This window comes from Varroa destructor, unplaced genomic scaffold, assembly GCF_002443255.2.
Source record: "Varroa destructor unplaced genomic scaffold, Vdes_3.0 BEIS01000006.1, whole genome shotgun sequence".
NCBI lineage: Eukaryota > Metazoa > Arthropoda > Arachnida > Mesostigmata > Varroidae > Varroa > Varroa destructor.
The window spans coordinates 24,018,718-24,040,739 of NW_019211459.1; the positions used below are offsets into that span (position 1 = coordinate 24,018,718).

The 22,022-nt window shown below is 42.0% G+C and overlaps 1 long non-coding RNA gene across 1 annotated transcript; it reads left to right on the forward strand.

Moving 5' to 3' along the window:
* The first annotated feature begins 1,060 nt into the window (after positions 1-1,060).
* LOC147755010 (uncharacterized) lies at positions 1,061-13,253 on the forward strand. Its single transcript, XR_015330524.1, has 3 exons — positions 1,061-1,480; positions 5,539-5,894; positions 11,064-13,253. It is a non-coding gene; the product is annotated as an uncharacterized LOC147755010 (long non-coding RNA).
* The last annotated feature ends 8,769 nt before the right edge of the window (positions 13,254-22,022 follow it).

Sequence of the window (22,022 nt, forward strand, 5' to 3'; positions counted from 1 at the left end):
TTTTGGGTGTGAGTTGTCGGGAATCAAAAATGAACCCTTAACCTAGTATATAATATAGTGGTTCCAAGTGCAGTATTAGTAGCAAACACACTGGACGGGTAGCAAAAGTAAAATTGCAATCTTTAACAGCAAAACTATCATTGCATGTGTATCTACACAAATATATTGATTGCAGTCGAAATTTCCGCTGCTTTATCTAATAATGTGCCCATAAATATCGCAGAAGGGCGTTGGGTAGACCTAGAGATTGGCAACTCAGGCATAACAATTAGCGCTTGGCTACTAATGATATTTTATAATTGCAACTGAAGTGAACATTTATCTATTCTAGATAATTGTTCACACTGGATTCAACGGATAGCTGTTCACTTGGGAAGTCAAAGCAGTAGATATACAGTATAATCGGTACATCTTAAGAAGTAGCTGCATAGGGAGGAAGAGTTTCATTGTTTACCAGATGATCACATCGCTAAAACTTCATTTTTGGTAGTTATAAAGTTTAACTTGATTCTACGACACTCCGTGCCATCGAACTTTGTTTATAAATTGTATCTTCCCTTAACAAAAGATTTTCGCCGACCAGTGCGCCCCTTATTTCTCGATCAGCTTGATTGCGTTAGATCTTTAACGAAAAAAGAAGTATATCATTAGAATCAGTAAGTTATAGTTTACTAAAAACATCATAATTATAATATTAAAATTCTCAAAAATAATAACGTTTTTTTTTGAACGACATACATCTTATTCTCTTTGTTCATTGTACAATATATTATAGACAAGCGTATGCATATTTAGTTTAAAATATAATTCGATTCCGTTTGACGATTTGAACTGACGATCAGTACTGATTTACATCTGCAGTTCAAAACTCAAGCGCGAATACGAGCCGAGCATCGTCTGTTCGAAAGCCGTCACGCTGGCACGTCAACTTTTTCTATGCAAATGTTTGTATTGGATATATGTAGCTTCAGTGACTCGTTTGACCCGGGCTAAATTCAAATTGGAAAGCGATTTCTCGAAACAAGGGCAATTTTTCTCACATAGCGATGCCATTGCTACATTTGTATGAAACGAAATGTTCAGGCCCCTCATGCCGTGTAGAATAGCTGTAGCATAAGACTGTAAAGCACGAATAATAGCCTGCGCTACGGGCTTGACCTTTGCTGTTCCATCAAATGCGAAAGGGCAGGTAGGGATTCAAAAAGAGTGTTGAAAAAAAGTGGGTATGCTGCAGATGTTGAGTGTGAAAGCAGCAACTGTTAGCTGCCCCACGAGGGTTTTACAAACAATGCCGTAACCCAGGGATGCCTTATATTTTGTCCTATTGTCAAGCGTATCGAACAAAACAAAGAAAACAGGAAGTCAGTGGATACCATGCTACCTATTTAGGGGGCCCAAACTGCAAGGTATCGAGAACTATATTGCCTTTTTGGCCAGGACCAAACACACATTTATTAAAGACGGTGTTAAGTGGTTTTAGGTGAGTGGATTTCTACCATTATCGATGACAATGTAAATAATGAAGCAAAGTTTTAGTGTAGCGTTCTTTAATATGTTCGGATATTTGTTGTTGTATTTTTATTTGGCAGTTTTTCAATATTATTCCAGTGCTGTGTCTTTTCATTCCAATTTGAAAATCCATAAACTGGAGCACAAATGGTCCAGGACAGCAGGAACATTTAGAGCACAAAATTTCCAAAGTAAGTAGAGTCACGGAAAGACAAGGATCCCAAGGCACATCGATTTTAGAAACACAAGTGCTTCTGGAACATAGGTAAATAGAAAAACAGAAGTTCTACAACAAAAAAGCAATGGAACTCCAAGAGCACCGAAACTCAAAAATGAAAGGGAAGACAGGCGCTCAGAAACGCCGCTATTTTAAATAGGATATAGGACTGGACTCACGAGTCCAGTCCTAAGAAAAATGCTATTGTTGTGGGGTTCCAAGAAAAGTGTGATTTACGAAGCATAGAAGACGCATCGTGAAAATTTGCATTCTAGGAAAACAGGAGTTCCAGAACGTTTACTGAAATTCGTGTTTATTGTATGTTTAGTTCATTCCTATTGAATCCGTAATCGTTTTTGTAGTTGCACAAACTAACGAGAAAAAACATCAGTCCTTTATCAAAAAAGCGTAGAACTAACAATTGGTTCGGCAAAACTCGCTTTGTCAACTATTATATTTTGCAATGGAGAAGGTAACAACATTTATTATTTCATGTTGAGATGAGTTTTACCCAGTTGCCTATAACAGTTCTATGGACCAATATGCGACCAAGATTTACCCTTAATAGCGCGTCGGACACACAGAAGTGACCTGAATATCCCTCTAAATTTTGCCGAGAAATATATATTTAACCAATTTATATTTCCATTACTTTTGGCGACTAAAGCAATTTTACAAAGACAGATGCAGATTTTAACAAGAACAAGTGGACAGCTACAATATGGGTACTGAGCTCCCTCAAATTTGCCGAGCCTCTTGAGTCCTCTGACCTTAGTAGTGTTCAGCGAATCGTCTATTTAGTCTGAGAACATTGCCCGCTATTGGAGTGTCCTTGCCTGGTGCCTCAAACAAAACCAAACTGGATTGTAACCGTGTCACCACCATGTGAATATACTTACCTGTCCACTGGCGAAACTAACGGACTTTTAAGAACTAAGGACTGACCACTGAATCCAGCTCGATTCGTCTACGCTTTCGCAGGAGACCCCTCATTAAAGCCTATATGGCTGAAGGGTGCGCAAAACGGAAGCTCATATATCCCCATGCAGATTTATACCTCCGACCCGGCTCCATGTGCTTCCGTACTGGCGTCAACTACTAACCGCTAGTTCTAATATCGACCACGCAGTTGACGCAGTCAGACATTTCACGGTCAAATGCACCCTAAGTCGTCAAGCGTACATCTACCCGTATTGGGTCTGCGTTGTCGATTCTCTTAGTTCTCCCTAGCACAAAGAGTATAATCCATCCGCAATCAACACCGAGTCCATTTTCAATGGGGATTTCCGTGAGACGAGAGATCTCTACGATCATTGCTGGTGCACCCACCTTGCAAACCTGTCATCGTGGGGTACCCCGAGTGCATCCGTCTGAAAACTGCTTTACTCGTCCTGCGCTTCTTGATAGCTAAAAGCGGACACGATCGCCAGCGCAAAGAGAAGAATATGTATGACCCGCAATAACAATACCAACCTGGGCACAGTAACAAGTATAGGAACAAAAAATAAACAGGTCCAAATAACAAGAACAAATATAAACAGTCCTAGTGTGAGAGTGACCGGTTGATTTCAAAGCGGCTCAGATAATCCGAAATCTAAGGGCGTTGTTTACAAAATGTTTGGCTATAGTGTCATATTATTGTTTGTAACGGTTTGTCGGTCTGGTAGTTGATGAGGTGCTCCATCACGGATATTACGGGTAAGGTTACGCGCCCAAGGTGTGCATGCTAAAAGGGGCTGCAGCGGTTTGATAATTTATTCTAATAGAAAAACACGCATTTAACAGAGTACCACACCCAAGATATTTTTAAAGTTAAAATGCGATGTTGGGTCCTTTTGATCCAACTAGTTGCGAAATAATATTACTGCGACATACGCATGTAAGTAATAACAGTATGCGAGATAATATTAAGAGCTTAATTATGCGAAGATCGTTGAGTCTGTTTCGCCCCCACAAGCGTATGTAGCGTGACCACGTACTCGGTGCCGCAAATGATTGCTGGAACAAGATATACTTGATAAAAAGAAACAACAACAATTTTGGTATTCGTGTTCGGGTCCTCTTGGATATACATTGTAAACAACTAGCAACATCGCCTGGACCGACGATACAGAGCTTCACCTATATGCATGCTAGAATTACAGGTCAGGTTCGTCTGGAACCCAGCTCGTTGGAATGCCTGACAAGACCAGAAACACAGATTTTACATAAGGTTTTTTCGTAAACATAACTTTTGAAGACACATTATGACAATTTATTACTCATTAAAATGCGAAGTTTAACGAAACAACGAACAGTCTACTTTATCTATAATGGTCCCACCACTACGTTTCCGTAAATATCATTATAATCATTGTTATTAGAGTTTTGAAAACGTCATTATCAAACAACGGTCCATATCGTGCGACACAAGTAATAGCAGAATAAAACCTATGTCAACGGAACTCATTTCCAAGTAATAAAATTTAATGCCCTACCTTCACGAAGCAGATTTCAAGGCGTAAGCACTAGTGTCCTATGGTTAACTTTTCTAAACAATGTCCAAGGAAACATTTAGTAAACTCTCTTTTTATAGCTTAAGCTTTAAAATGAACAGTGGCATTTTATAAACGACTCTGAATTTGAAAGTCATCAGTTTTCTATTCTTTATTTACTTCTGAGGCACCAATTTCCTTTGGTTACATGTGTTGAATACAACTAAAGGACTAATCGCCTACTTAAGCTCGTAAAGACTTTTCAAGAGCACATCCTAGAAGCCTGGGAAGCGCTGTGAATGAAGTCCACTAATAAGCAAGTTATCCGCCCGGGATGGCTAAGTTGTGCCTATTGGCATCGTCCCGCTGTGCGCAAATTCGAGGCGACATCATGGTATCACCTGAGTAGTTTTAAACCTTATTTAAGAGGCTCTCATCTTGTAGTGTTTTTTGATGTCCTGCAATCCAGCTCGTGTACTTGAAAAAACACTGCGACCTCGAAGATCTACTAAGTAATGGATGGCATATATCAACACTTTATGGTAAAAGGCAAGACCTGTCTACCTTCTAGGGACAGTTAGGCATATTTAAGCCATATAATAATTATTACTCATTCGGTGTTTCATATTTACATCGTCAGCAGTGAGTCTGTCAAAACAAAATGTGAAGACTCTTTATGTCGCTAAACTTAAGGCGCATTTTCTAATAAAGTCAGACGTACGAAAACCTCTGAGGTCTTTGGTAGAAGAAAGTGCCAGAAACCTTTGTCTTTCGAACGATATACGTTATTCGAAAGTATATATTTTTTAAACTTTTTTGAGCTTTTTATTTTAGTTATTCTAAGTTTGCATACGATTTTTCTCCAGTGAATGCATCGTGGAGTACGGGCTATAACCATGTTCGATAGACGTTGGCATACATAACAAGAATACAGAAGCATTACATTAAGCTTATTTATATGCCCTTCGAGACCAACTACATAGAGAGGATGACTTAAATCTTTCTGTTTTTGCCACGTGATTCTTAAAAACAAATACAGTTTTCAACTTCGACACAAATTAGGGCGGTCTTTTCAAAATCACTTGCGTACAGATATATACTCGCTCTTGACACATCTCCGCATCCCTGCTGTACCCGACTAAACTACTGACCTTCTTATATCATTATAATGAGCGAAAGTAGCTATGAGGAGCGGAATCATAAACGGCGATGCTCTCGCCTACCCTTTAACTTGTATCATTAAGGCAGAAACGTTCTTGGGAAGGCTCTCAGATGAGCTGAAAAAGTTATCCTGTTAGCGATCATGACGTCAGTGGTATGCCCGGCCTTGCCTTGCAGAGGAAACTATCGCCGAATCCGCGGACCACTGACGGATCCGGCCGATCCGAAGCCCGCAGCGATTTCGGAGTGAGTCGCGACGAGCCGTAACGCTCGGTCGCCTGTGGCCAAGTCAACAGATAGAAAGCCAAAACGAAAAGCGGCGACGTAAAGGACCGCTTCAAAGGAGAACGGCAGTTGCTCGCCGAGACGACTCTTTACTTCGCCACTCGGGAGGATTCACCATTGATCAACAAGGGAAACATCAGTACAGTAGACATTTTTGCTACGTCGTTGATGAAGCCCCTTAACGGTTCAAGGGGCTTACAATTCGAATCTAAGGCCCTCGAGCGGTAATTGATAAGCTTCCCCAGGCGGTATGTATATACACATATTGGTAAGCAGTCCAATATGTACATACACACGAGCTGTATGTTGTCGAAAAGGTTTTGATTGTTTTTAAGCGAAGATTAAATTTAATATTTTTTTAGATTTTAAAATAATATTAAGAAACTAAATATGCGCCATTTTGATTGCCTTCTGTTATTTTGCCTGTAATAAAATAGACCCTTCACCATAGAACTTTCTAAACGAAAATTGTAACCAGTCATTTGTGTATCGCTCTATTAAAGGTAAATCAGTACAATTTAACTTTAACGCCAGAAACCGAAACAGATGTCGGTGGATCCATTACAATCTGCCATTCAAGTTTTTGCCGGGTAGCTAAACATGTATGTGGTTTGTATTGTTGGGATAAAAAAACACCTTCTCTGTTCACGAGTTCCGATCGATTTTTTTCAATGGCTCGCTGTGACCTGGCTAGGTGTTGACAGCAGAGCTCCAAATGAATCATGTTTCCTATCCTCATCATGCAACCTATAATCTGCGATTTTAATACCTTTTTAGCGTCAGTCTGGGCTTTCCCACAGATTGTGAATCACTTCTCATTTACACGTTATTGCCATTGCTGATCCACTTTTCATCACCAGTGATCAACTGTTCTATAGAGTTCTTTCGAATAAATTTTACGGTTTACGTCAATTTATAGAGCACTCAAATACCGAACCTGTAGCCAGTTTTCTTCAAATGGCTTGAAACTTTTTAATGGTGGATACTTAGCTCCATGGCTATATGATAAAAAAAGCCAACTTGCTTAACTTTCTTTAATTTCACCAACTTTTTTCCGTAAGTTGTCGACCACCTTTCACGTCGAAGTTTTCAGAACGAAACTGATAGATCCATCTTTAAGCCGTTACATTCGATAGCAGTATTTGTGCCTTTATTGTAATAAAACTGCAAAATTTAATTGATTTCATTCATGTTCAAGTTGAAATAAATATACTCAAGACGTGTTGTCAGATTTAAGCTTTTAAATAGCGTACCCGACGCCACATACGTTACCTGAGATACGTGACTGTAAAACTATCTAGCTAGAGAAACGGTCAGCACTTTTCAACAACCTTATATATATATATTTAGTTATATAGTTAGATCTGTTGGTTGGTGAGGAGGTTTTGAAATTGATTAATTTTAACTTAACCTGTTATTTCGTCTATTCTTAGTTTAGTCGGATCAGTTTAGTCTGAAACGGTGAACCCCCATGCGTGTATCTATAATGTTCTACGGAATTTTTTTCTGTTGGTAAACGAGCAACGTCTAAAAAATGTTGGTTTTTTGTTCGGAATCAACAGATATAGGGAAGAAAGATTCGCTACGAATTAAAGAAAAGACTAAAAACGTTAAAGTTCGTTAGCGAACCAAGCCATAGCAATTCATCGTTTAAAAGAAAAGATAAATATATTGGTGCTCAACACCCGACGCTCGTATAGCACTGCTTTCAACCGCAAATCGATAAACTATGGCCGAAGAAAAGAGATCTTAACTGCTATAACAAGAGTCTCGTAGGAAGACTTCACTTGAAGCAGCGTCATGCATATGTATCGCAGCTTAAAGCGGTTTTGCTGTTGTGTCAGGCTGAGAGAATGTTGACTGATGTTTTTTGGTAAGTCGAATTCGTCGTTGTCCTCGTCGCCGCAACGGTCATATCTGCGGCCGTATGGTTACAGCGAAGTGTATGGAAGTCAGAAAAGAATTGTTGGCAACAAAGGGGCTGGCCTGTTGCCGTACAGCTGCCCGGGTTGGGCATATGGCCACATGTAGTCGGTCGCTTTTGAAAGAAAAGCGAGGTCATTTCCAGCTCCACTCGCGCATTTGGGGTGAATTTATTTGCCCTCGATTGGCCAGAATTTCTACCAACTGCTGTTTCCAAACAAACCCGGCCATTTCGACTTCTTCACTATCGATTTGTGTGGCAGACCGCATATGCAGTGTGGCTTTATCTTGCTGAAGGGGCTTGCCTCTAGCGTCTTGACACTCAAGGCCCGGCCCTCTTGCCTGGCAATATGTGCATTTATCGATAGCAAGCGACTCACGATGAGATCAAACATCGACGTAGCCCCTGGTTCCCCGTTGGGCCGTCGAGCCCGAAAATGAGAAAACGCCAGGCAGGGGCAGATCGGAGCAATCGGCGATGGAAACACATTGATGATGGTTATACTAAACGAAACGTGTGCCTGTTCTTGTTACACGATCTTGAACGACGGTGAATGAAAAGGCACGAATACGATCTGATATTAGTGTGTATCAAGCGCATGCTTCAACGCATGCGTCCATATGTGTGTGTATGTGTATTTAGATCCACATATCTAACTGCAGGACACCGAGGGTGCGTTCTCTACGATTTCGACAACCGGTCCACTGATTGATGTCAGTATTTGACAGCAATTCCCGAGCCATGTCATCTCCTATCGCGAGATGGATTTGACGTCATCCTTCGAGCTTTGTGCCGCCACGTTTTCTGAGCAGGTTTATTGCTTTGTAGTTGTAGAGCACCACAGGAGCTAGAGAAGTCCGAGCCCCGGCCAGAACCGGCTTCCGACATACATATACAGAGACATTGCATAAACATATACGTTTACATAGACCGCATGCGAGACGCGTCCGGCTGGACGCACCGGTAGTTGTCATAACCAAGTGGGGATGGGATTGGATCCTCGAACAACTCGCCCCAGGGATCTCTATCTATGTCAGATGTCTCGAAGCGCTTATTCTGGAGATGGGTCGACCCGTTCTTACCTTCTCTACTATATACTGCTTTACGGCGACATCAACGCTAGAAAAAGCAACAGCAGCAGCAGCAGATGATACGGAGGCCTGGCCAGCGATGGCCCCGCTGATCGTGGCATCGCGGTGCTGGCCTGGTCGGCTCATTATCGCTGTATCACAACCACTCTCGGTTGCTCGGGTTGACTTCGTTTTGTTGACCGACCACCTCATTGTTGTTGTCGTCGTTGTCGAAAACTGCAGCGATGGCGCTATCCTCCGCAGCAGCAGCCTCCTCATCATGAGCGGTAGTAGAAGCATTACGGAGCCCTGGTGGTGCTGGCCACTCGGGACGTTGCCGACCCGATTGGGTTATTGCAGTAGAACGTTCTGACTGCTACGCGTGTCGAGTTGTGCTGTCTCCGCGGAGTGGAGGGGAAAAGCTGATGGCATCGAGTTAAGAAGGAACCAAGCCGCGAAGTCATCCGGCAATCGGCTAGCTGGCTGGCTGGTCGGGCCACGAGGGCATCGTCCGCCCCGCACCCCGGGGCCGCCGTCCGAAACCGGGGCCAACAACCGCTTCTTGCCAACCGAACGAGGGTCAGTCAGCTGATTGTCAAGGCAACCGCGTGAGCGCAGAACAGCGCGGTTTATCGCTGGCTGATGGGAACGACGTAGCAGTGTCCGATGGTGACTGAGCTACGCAGGGAAACGAGGAAACCTCTGCAACCGAACTGAATGCAGGAGACCGGCATCGAATAAAAGGGCAGCAGGGGGAAGGTATCCAATGAAGAAATTGGCTATAGAAAACTTTTCTGCATTTTTGCTATACTTGTGCTTTTTTTCGCTCGCTCGTTGACCCTCTTTGGTCGAAGTAAAATAGCAACAACTGAGTTATGGAAGTTGCTTTGCACAAATGACTAGCCAGCTTTTCGGGAAAGGTTAATATGAAACGCTGCCTCAGGCGGTAGGGCTAGCTGGAACGTAATATGGGGCCTGAACATGCTGTATTTATAACAATAACGATACAAGCACCATATGTTTCAGGAGCTTCAAGTGCAGAATATCTCAAACAGGCTGAATGATATCTGACGAGCGTTGCTTGAACGGAAGGTCACTAGGAACAAGTAATTATGTCTCCACTTCACTGTTGCCTCACCTTCATCTTTCAAATATGGAAAATATTGTCCAGAACATTTCTAGCAAACTGGATAGTTTGCCCTAATGTTCACATATCAAGGTTACATTGGCGTACCACGAACAACCTCAGAGAGGTGATAGCAAAGCGAGTTTGTAGGCTCTGCGTGAAGGAAGTTCAAGATGTTACAAAAACCGCTTAGGAGTGCAAATTCTGGGGTGCAAACGAGGCTGCGGAAGTTGCCCACTGTAGCTGTATTTTCCAAATACGAAGTGTCTTTTTATATCAAGCATTTATGGCCCAAGTGCGTCTGAGAGTGGTCTACATACATAAAATTGGCTTTTCAGCCTGATCCATTTCTTTAACTTCGAGGCTTCATCCACAAGAGGATGGCCAGCAAGTCCGTATCGAGTGCGCACCTAATTTCTTCTGTGTATTTGCTTACTTGTATTGCTTACAAGCTATTCCCCATAGAGTGGCGATGGGGCTGATAGTAAAACGGGTAGCAAACGCCGACAGGTCTTTGAAAAAGAACAGCCGATAGAATATCCGGCTTATTATTCAATACTAGACTTACTTACTTACTTTGAATATAAATTCAAAATTAGATATATTTAAAAAACTCTCTTCTGTGTAAAATATGTCTTTAGTTGGCTTTTACATTATATTCAGATAGCAACAACATTCGTTTGAAAAGAAAACTCGTATTGATTTCGTTCATTCCATGATTAACTTTCATTCCAAGTCTAACAACAGCAAGATGTCATTCGGTCCCATAAAATACACTTACGTCACGTAGGCTCCGTTGGAAGTTCGATCGTCCTATACATAGAGCATTTCGCCGAGTTGACTCATTTACGTACGTACTAACGTACTAAGTACGTGAGTACTAAACCTTATGTACGTAAGCTTTAACCGCCCGTATACCGTCGCTTGCAACATAAATTTCTTGAATTTACAAAAGAAGGGTGACTATTCACCAGAGCAGGATCTGCTGGAGGTGTTCGCACATTTTAAGAACTTGTCTTTTTACTTATAGGTTAAACTTTGCCACAGTCTGTCTTTGGGCACAGATAACTTCAAGCATACTGTATGTACTCCACCTGCATGCTTCCAGTTCGGTCTAGACCACAATGTGTCTATAGCAGGCAAATACATTATCCATTAGAGAAGCTGTTGGAAAACGTTATATAGGACGAAAAAATGAACGTTTTCGTATTCTCCTTTTTATGAAATGACGCATATACTGCTAGTACTTCCTTTCGTAGAACTGTATATATTCACATAAATCACTTGCTGTTTTCAGGCATTTAACTGAATTTTCTAAAATCTTCGAGTTCTTCGCCGTCGTTGCCTTATTTTCAAAGAGAAAAGCATGTTCAGGAAGGAATATATATTCATACGTTTTCTTCCAGGACGAAATGGAGGAAGACTGTATAGTCTCTGGCTACTGCAAACCGAAAACAAGGAAGATCATCAAATCTCAGCTACCATCGTTCGTTACTCGCATAAAATAATATTGCTTGAATTTCGAACGTTTTTCATTGAAGATTTTTAGCGAGCTCTTTGTTTATCCATGTGAATGGTTTCATCAGGCTTATCGCGAAGTCAACTTTAATTAACTGATATAGAGTTAAGTTAGTTCTTTCTGGTTGCCACTTCTATTTTGCGTATTGTTATAAACGAACCCAATCTGAAAGACAAAGCTGATGGGGCCGCTCTCAGTGGGCGAACCATTGGTAAACGCGCATAATACACAACAATGTAATAATCTTCGTATGGCTATTCCTTACAGTCTTGTTATCGATTGTTTAGTCACTATAGTGGCTACACAAGTTGAATCGAAAATGAAAAGAAAATACATATCATACATCGTAAATGACGATGCCTTATGGCAAGCGAACACGCCACTGAGAACGTCTGAGACGTAATGAGTTTAAATAAGTGATGAATCAGACTAACGCAGTTACGCTGAACGAAAGCTGCGCGTTCAAGACGTTGACTTTAGGTACATTTAAAAAGAGTTTGCTGGTCAACCATGGATAACGCGCAGAAGATTAGATGTTACGGGTTTTTAAGTTGCTATCACTCGAACTTGGTAATCTCGGCTATGTCATATCACAAAAAAAAGAAAGAAAAAAAAATATATATATATATATATATGTGTATATACACTATCAGTATAATCTGCGTATTTTACGCAGATTTTTATTCCTTATAATTTAGATTCATTTTAATTGACCTGTACTGTTCAAAGGCCGTGGCGTTTTTTCAGCAAAGCAATATAAAATGGGTTGGTTGTGGCTTTCCCAGTTAACACGATCTGTCTGATAGACAACTGTTCGGGAAGGAGCCCTCCTTGTATCACTGCGCGTAAGCGTCAACGTGTACCTCTATTAAGCGAAAATTGATTGTAAGAGTTGGAACGTTTTTCTTCTTTTTTTTTGCATTATAGAGGCCATACTCTTTCTTTGCCATTTACCTTTATCAAAATATGTCTTCGACTCCAGCTATATTCAGATCAATCGGACGCTCAGTCGTTTTCAAGTCAACCGGCAGGTCCGCCGAAGGAGGGATTTACGAAGTAACTCGACTCAGATAGCTCTGCGGAGCGTATCTACTGAAGGCCTGTCATCAATGCTTAGTCAAGGTATCAGAAAGCCACGAGAAGCTAGTTTTTTTTCCAAACTACAACCTCTTTTCGATTTCTATGATTATGTGCTCAATAGCTCTAAATCTTAGTCTAATAAGCGTAAATTATAGGTGGCAAGATCGCAGTTGGATCTTGCGAAAGTTGTTCGATTCTTAGTATACCTTCGAAGTACAATCGTAATGAATAACAAGCAGGACCAACTGCAACAGCTTTGGTCCACAGATCCAGGCACCGAAACTTGTAAATTCTCTCTGTATGGCACATCACCACAGACACTATTCTGAAGTAAAGTAATAGAAAAAAGTTACCTGGGCATCTTGTTTCGATTAGTATTCGATTCTACTGATTTGCCTATGGCCATGATTCAGAGAAAATATTGCGACAATTTCTATGTGGTCTAATAACTTGAACAGTATTCTTGCCATACGCACTCTGTGCTGTGCAGTTTTACTGGGTCCCTCGCAAAAGGCCCTATCAGGACAGGTATGTCTATTTATAGATAATTCAATCAGTTTCCAGATATTTTCAGTTACTAGTCATGAAGAAAAAAAAACTGCTTGGGGATCTTCTGGGTCAACATATAATCATAACTGATGTCCCTTGATATATGTTAACGCCTTTTTTATGACTTACGGTGTGTTTTCAACTGAGTAGCGATTATCGAGGTTTAACATGTGTCATAGCCATCAGCGCGTTCTGAAGAAAGGCTGTTTGTACGGTTTTACCTAATACAGCGACCCTTCGAAATAACTCGAGTACTTTAAAAGTATGTGGCAAGTCCGAGAGCATCGATAAAATATATTTCTAGATAGTATATAATAAAAATAATCCTGCAGAAGGTTAGTAGAGTAATTGTCATCTTCAAACTAGTCTCTGTCAAGTTCTTGTCCTCCTTTTATTTTCAAATAAAACTTCCTAGGTAGGTATTTATTTGAATAGATGGAAGAAGAACTTCATCTGAAACAGTTAATAAGTTCTCAAAAAAAGCATAGTAACCGCTTTTAGCTGGAATTGAAACTTTGAAAATTGTTTATACCTTATATTTGATAGTACTAATCTGAATATGCGCCATTTTGATCGATGACCTTCTGCCAATTTTCTGCTTGCGCCATGATCCCATAACTATAGAATCTTTACAATTTTGGGGCAAAAAATTGTCAGAAATGATTTTTGCATCCCTCCGTTGAAACTAAATTAGGACCGACCGAAACAGGTTATAGCCATTTAAGTTATTTCAATTTTTGCCGGGTAGCTAAATGTGTATGTGGTCTGGCTATTGTCGTAATGGAAGATCAAGCTTGTCTGCCCATTAGTTTTACTCGGTTTTCTCAGTGGTTTGTTATAATCTTATTTGTTATTAACGGAAGAAGTCTGAATCAATCATTTTACCAGGCGGCAATGCATGATGCACGTAAGGCCTACCAAACACATACCGTACCTTTTTGGGTGTCAGCCTGGACTTTGTTGTCGAGCGCATCATTTCCTTTTTCTTTATTTACACATTGCTGTCGTTGGTGATTCACTTTCAATCACCCGTGGTCAACCACTCTAGAAATGGCCCAACTTGATTAAGCTTGTGGATGTTCGCAGATGGAAATACGATCGAATAAATTCTTCAACTTACGTCAATTTGCGTGGCTTTTTTGTAGCCAACTTTCTTCTAACTTTTTACAATAGTCTGGTGGTGGATGTTTATATCTTTGGCGATGTCCCATCTACCCCATATTAATTTAATCAACTTTTCGGTGGACACCTCTCCGGAAATTTTCGGAACAAAAGCGTGCATGGTTGGATCGTTTCGTCCAATAACGCATGTTGACTATAGAGAGCAAAATTTTTTTCATGGGCCTGGGCAGTGTTTATGCTAGTATTGTAATAAAATTTTAAATTACACTAAATTGATCTATTGTAAGTCTGAATAAGGGTAACAGTTCTAGCGCGTTTACTACTGCCAAATCTCAGCCTTCAAGTGACCCCAACACCGACCCGACCCGACGCAACTCCTTCCATCTCAGATATGTGAGCTAGAAAAACGGTCGATACTTTTTCGACTGTCCAATATAAATGCATTTCATGATCTTACGATCTTTGGTAAGCAAAAAAATCTATTCAATTATACTGTTCCTGTTTAATTTAACGAAGAGACACATCTGCAGAGTATATGTGTTTCACAAAACACATTTCTGCTGATTCTTTAAACCATAAGTGTTCTGGTTTGCCCCATTTTATGGGAGTCTAAATGCTTACTTCTTCAGCTTCATAATGGTTACGGGTGTGATGGAAGTATGAAAGATGGCAAAGAAGAGCAACTGGATATGGCGCGTAGAGATATCGAATTTTCGTTTTTTAAAATGTCCTCGCAATTTAGGAAAGACTCGAAAATCCGTTGAACCTTACTTTACAGCATGGATAGTATCCTATCACCCTGCTGCATATATGATGTGTTCTTATAAAAATGCACATGTGAAAACACCAGGGGAACTATCTGTTTTTCGTGGGCAAGCGTCTATTTCATGGCTTACGAATATTAACACCCTTAGATACGGCATGCCTATGGGTTACAGGCCGAGATCGACAAATATGTAAGCCGGGCTAATTAAAAGCCGGCTCCTTAAAAGTGTTCTATTTAGAATGAACATTATTTATAATTGAATATAGTTGAAAAAAAAACGAATTTTCTTAATTGTGATCAAGTAAATAACCTGGGTTGCGTCGTTTGATTCAAAAGCGGCAACTATTTCTATTGTGTAACACCATAGGTATACTTTGCTACATAGAAATAAAAAACAAAGCAACAAAGGCTAGTCGTACCTATTTTCTCTCTCGCGCGCTCCTCCTTTCTTGTTAACTTGACAATGACACGAGCAGTAAACTTAGACTAGGCAATCTTTCCCCTGAGACGGCACGGAAACTATGATAAAATGGTTAGCTCAATCTGTTTTTGCGAACACGACCGTTACAGCTATACCAGGTTTGTTCCACATCCACAATGAGGCATGGATAGAAGGACAGTTCGACGGAATTTTGACACAGAAAATGCCTCCACGCCACCATCTAGACGCTCTTACTTCATGGATAATTTTGAGCGACGACAATATCGTGGCCCACACTTCTTCATGTTTTTTTTCCAGCAAACCGAACCAGAAGGGCATGACTGCCAGAAAATCCTGTCGTCTGGACTCTCGGCATCGTTTTCCCTGGAGTGTTCAGGGGCCGCCAATGACACCGAGAAGGGCCGTAATAGCAACGCCGGATACCAGCTACCTTGTAGAGTTCGTGTAGTGTGTTGATCCGGTAGCACAAGATGGATATAGGCAGGTGGAAAGCATTTTCGGAAGGATTCGCCGCTCCCTAGTTTGTCTAAGGCACCACTCAAAGAAGGACAGGTGTCGTTGCACTGCCAGCATTAGTAGTACCCATGCCCTAGTCGATAAACCAACGTCCCCAAGCATACATGTTGTTGATTAGACTTTGTTTTGTCGTCAAAAAGAAAAAGAAACAATTGTAGTCGACCCAGAACGTAGCCCAAAGCTGGCAGCGCCATATGATTACAAAATGCTCAGCAGAAGTAGATACGTATAGAGGAAGGAAACAATAGAAAGAGGAGGGGTTAAATGGGACAGCACTTCACAATGTGACAATAGGAAAACTGCTAGAAGTTGTGGAAGCTGCCATTGTAGCGATAACACGTATGAAAGCTAGTGACTGTGTCGACAGTTAAATCTCCTGCTTGTGTTGTGTGTCTGTGTATATGTGTGGGTCCGTGTGTGTGTGTGTTTGTGTGTGTGTGTGTGTTTGTGTGTGTGTTTGTGTGTGTTTGTGTGTGTGTGTGCGCCTGTGTGTGTGAGTGTCGATGTGCCCGTGTCTTTCCTCAGGATCTGTTCGATCTGTCTCGTGGCTCTGACCGGGCAGTCCGGCAACGAATGGATGAATTGAGATGGTGCCAGAGTGCGAACGGAAGTCATAGCCCAGTCATCTTATCAGCGGCAGAAACAGCACCGGCAGCAGCAGCAGCAATCAGCGAAAACCAGCTGCTTCTAATCATATTGCGCGCTAGTCGAGCAACTATTTTTGACTCTGCGTTTCGACTCAGACGGGAAAAGATGGCAACGTGGACCGACGTCAGGAGGGCCGATGTGCGTAATGTGAGCCTGGCAACTGGCGACCAAGTCACCAGTGTTACCCCCCAGTCGCCACTATAAGAACATACCAACGACGGCACATTAGCGTCGTTGGCGTTTCTTCTGCTGACTGACAGCTCTTTAGTCGTTTTGCACGCGGAGAAGAACTGCCCTTACCACAGGTCTGCCGCGCGAACTGGACAGTCACCGCAGATTGAACTGCGGAGGCATTCACAAGCAGTGGATACCGGACGAACGACGTATCGGCGTAAACACCGTTAACGAATGTCGTTGGACGCGCGGCGTGGATCGTGAGCACACCCCGAGGTCGTTTACTGGCCCGGCTTTAATCACCTGATGCCAGCTGTCGATCTTCAAAAACGTCGGCCCAATAAGCATCATCATCATCATTAACTGTTGCTGTGGCAACGATCATCGCAACACGTAACCTATAATAATGTTATCGTCTTTCTGTACGTAAAGCGACCATCAGCAAGCATTACTCATACAACGGGCCCGCCGAGACGAATAGACAACAACAACAACAAAAGTAGGACTGTGCACTACAAAAATACACGTAGTCTTTGGCCGATAGGAAGCACTGCGCTCCGAATGGAGGGCAAACGAGGCCAGCCACCCATCGCCAGTGTAAACACGGACTTCGGTAATTTCGCGTTGCCCGACCATACCGAAACAAGCCAGAAACTTCAGCAAAGTTAAACCTCGAGCTGCTGCATCAGCCCTCACGCAGGCGTATAAGTAGCATTAATCGCTTCATTTACATAGAGTGCAAATTAGTAAATTAGAGCTTACATATATCATAGACATGGCCGTGTTGACGTATGGGGATTCACTAGTTTTGGATTGGGGTGAGCTGCTTCGTGGACCTTTACTTCTTAGCGATTTTTATGACAGGTAGACGGTCATGCAACGAAAATGCTCGCTGCCACCTGGAAGTGATAATCATTAGCAAAGGCAGTTTTCGACTCTCTGTATGCAGACATACCTAGCCCATGCAATGTATTATTATTATTATTACTATTCATATTTTTCTTCTTGGTGAGGCGCGAAATATTTTCGAATTCAAAAGCTAGATCGGAGCTGTCGAGCATCTTCCACTAGGTGTCCGAAATATGCTTATTGCAAATCAATTTTACCATGAGTTTCCTGTCAGTGATACGTGAAGACTAAGCTTCATATTCTAGGAAAATGTCCTTACGACTGACTAGATAACATTAGAAACGGCTCTACAAGACATTCACGTATGGAGCCGCATGTTCCAGAAGATTCGAAGACAAAACGCGGCTTGGTTACGTAACGCAGAAATTATTACGAAATGGTATTACGAAACTGGGTACGCTAGCTCGTTACGATCCACACAACACAGAACAAATGCTATAAATAGATAAAGTAATAATTAATTTTAGAAAAGAGATTTTGCCTGTAAAGGAAGGTCATCATGTCCTAACAGAAAAATCTTCGTGCTAAAATATAACAATCAGATTTTGCGACTAACCACTCAAGTTCAGGAATTGATGCGGTACGATGCCATACTTTATTATCAGGGCTCACTTTCTTCAATGTTTGCCTTAAATAACGTTGTGAGCAATTGGAAAAGTAACTTAGTGATTTGACAGAGACACAGTTTTAATTAACTAGTGATTTGGCCAAATCGGCAAGTTTGCTACGATATTACATTACATTATAAGCAAACAATGTTAGAGGATAAGGTAGGAATGCCATTTACCGCCGACAGTAATTAAATCTGAGAAAGAAAAACATACGCGGATTGAATCTTGGGCCTTCGAGAGACTGTTACCAGCAGAAAGCGGCTGGCGCCATACACGAAATATGGGTCAGCCCATGTCGTATAGGAGACGCATAGGGAATAACCTCGACTAGCAGTACAATAGACGATTTTAGTAATGGGTATTACGAGCTACTGCCCGAAACGAAGACGGCCAATATCTACTAATATTTGTAGTGAAGAGGTTCGCAGCATAGTTATTCAGTTTGTGATTCGATGACAACGCGTTACCTCATCGCACGCTTTGATCATCATCTACAATAATATTAAGCAATAGCTTACATACTCGCTCGAATTAGATCTGAGTGATCTTCATCTACGCCAGACGCGAAGTGGAATAGCGTATTCTACTATCGATACTTCACGTAAACCATCGATAACAAGATTGTTCAAGGTAATGCGAACTACAACTACAGCTGTTGAGAAGTAGTCAAAGCGTTAGCATCGATATCTTTTTTTTCTAACCTAACCTAAGAACTTGAACAAGTTCCGAGTTCTTCGATCCGCCAACTAGCTCTACAAACATCATACTAGAACGTAAATTTTAGAGCTAAAGCTCACTACCGCTGACGGGTGGGGGTTTCTTGTCTCCTTTCCAGTGGTAAATTCAATCCAATGGTCCAATTCCTCTTCCATAGCTTTGCCCGGCTGAAGGCAAAGAAGTCAGTGGCTTCGCTACGGCACGTAGGGACACTCAGGCACGTTAATCAAGTCGTTATAGCACACATTTACTTGGTTAAGCTTATTTGTATGAAACGCCAATTTTCTTCACCTATATTTAGTTTCCTTGCTCGCTGGATCCCCGCGTATAATACAACCTATATGAGTAAACAAATATATCTTCCTAAAATTGGGGACAGTAAATTATAGCGGCTTTGTATTTGCTAACGAATAGTAAGCTTAGCTATTAGAAAGTACACAGAAGTTCTTTCTGTATTCAATCAGTGCCTTTAATAAGCAGACACTAAGTGCGTGTGTCCCAAGCGTGACTTTAAGAAATAATTAATATTTACATTTTGGAGCAGTGCCTGAAATTACGAGTCATTCATGATATCAACAATTAGGTTAAGCTACAAACATACAATGGCTTATAATTGGTTTAATGAAGCCGCGGTCGCACTAGGATGCCGTACGTAGCTTCATCTATAATGCTGATCACTAGAAAATTTCCTGTAACCGAAAATTCGTTGCGATAACGTAACAAAATTGTTTATCATAAAAAAAAAAAAGTGCACATTAGAGGACTTTGTGTTCCAGTGATGATGATAATAATAACAATGTATGCTACAAATTTTTTCGGATAAACTTGTGTCAGCTTCCTATAAAGCATGGCCGAAAGTCGCTTCAAGTGAGGCCGTATTTAAGCACGGATGCCAAAAAAAATCATCGTATCACTAAACAGTGACGCATAATTAATCCCCAACGTTTTGATACTGAGAGAGACCCCTCTCATCTTACTTCATTGTAAAGCACAAAATAGATCTGTACAAAAGCCCTTAAAGCGTTCTTGAGACGGTTAGGTTTCCCTCTTACGTTGCGTCGCATATGGCTTTTGCGGAGAAACGTACGCACGGGCGTGTGTTTGAAAACCGGTTAGTTCAAATCCCGTTTGAATTTACCGCGGACTTATCACGGCGCTGATTTTGTATGATGGCCAAATCTAATTCCAGCTTCGGTAACAGGCGTAGCGAAGTAAATCAGACACAAGCGGCCAATTTATTTAACTTGGCGCGTGTATATCTCCTTCTTCAGAGTACTGTCGCCTTGAATGAGAACCCTGAAACACGTCGTCCGCATTTCGTCATGTCGCTCCGAAATCTTTGCGGACTTCTGACCGTCCGCTGGTATATCGTCCGCATCAGCCATGCCAGATAAACAACATTCGGTCGGATAGTATTATTCTCCAGCGGCACTATAGCCGTTAGAGACAACATGAATAACTAACTATAATCGTCCTGTCGAGCACGAAAGGTCACTCCCGATGTTGAGATGTAAACGTAACCAGACTAGAGGGAAGATCAGCAAGCTTTCGGTATGAATTATTTTTCTTTCCCTCTCTGTATATATTAACAGCCATTTGGCAAACTCAACGAGTACAGCGGTCATGGAAGGAGCCTATTTTTGGATATCGGTACACGGCATCGTAGCAATAAACACCGCATAATAACGGTAGCAAAACATAACATAAAAACAAAAAATACCACAAGCCGTTACGATAATATTAGATAATAGCCGCTAATAGAGGTATAGCAACATTTAGCAGGTAAGTAACAGGGCGAATAAGATTACGTCCAACGAGGCGAACACGAGATCGATACTACTTCAACTGGAATAGCTTCTCTCCAGACGGAGCTCGAAGTTCATCGAACAATGGCTAAGCACTAGACCATGACGTCGCCTGCTATTGCCGTCGTTCCGCGAAAAGGGTAAACAATTTCGTCATCATATCATAAATAGCACCAACTGCCGCTCATTATCGCCGGCGTAGTGCTAGCACCATCACTGCCTCATCGTTTCGACAGGTGGCTGACCGGCTCCGTTAGTCCAGCACCGCTCCTGTAACGGGGCTCGCGTTGCGGCAGTGACATATCTCTTCGTGCAGCCGCCGTTGCTGTGGTGATGATGGCGATGGCCGCTCCGGAGACGCTCCCAATGCCGACGCAGCGACTAATGGCGCTCCACGCCAACAACCCGTGCCACCGCTGCGGTGGGATGAACGCATTACGTAACAACACGTAACTAGATTAAACGAACGAACGAAGAGTCGAGCGGGTAAAAAAGAGAGACATAAGAAAGATACGCAACAGAAAATGCGAGACGGAAGGAGAAGCGCGAGGCGTAGAAAAAGAAAACGAAGAACGAAAGAAAAGAAAAAACCGACGAATAACGAAACAGCGTGGGCTTGAGGATGATGATAACCGATTACATGAGTTGAAAGAAGCGGACAACGGACGTCGTTTACGTCACGTCGCCCGCCGCCAGCCGTCGCCCGAGTACGTGCCCGCGTCGGCAATAGCCACTGCGATGATGACAAGTACAATGGCCGGTGGCAAGCGCCGTTGACAAGCTGGGATGACCGATGCTACTGACGGTGGCGGGGACGGCAAGCGTTGGCTTGTCGTGCTGGGAAAATTGGCAAATGGTTTAGAGGGTACGGCGTAACCCTGACTGCTTCCTGGTTGCGACTGTATACTTGTCGTTCGACTCGAGTAATGCTGCCGACGGCGCGGTGATAAGTGCCCTTTGTAGTGACATACCTTGATGGTAAGCAATGAAAGATTCGGTCAATGATGACAGTTGTTGTGGATTAAGGGACTAAAATACGGCGAACTTATAGACAGGGTGAGCGAGCAACGGCCGAAGTGAACCGGCTGGCAAGTCTGGTTACGCCATGACGAAGTTCTATTTGTTCTTCAACAGAAGATGACCTGTACGGCGTAAACTACAAGAGCAAATAACGTGTATGACAATTCATTTACGTATCGCTTGCTGTTGACAGGAATGAGTGTATCATGTATACACAAATACCTATACATATACATTTATACTTTATTTTACCGATGAACGCGAGACGATAACGGGTGTAGTTAGATCACTCGGTTCGCTTTCTTTCTCTGGAAACAATGACGAAATACGTTGTTGTGAGCTCGTTCGTTCGGAGGCTGAATTTATTGGTATTTGCCC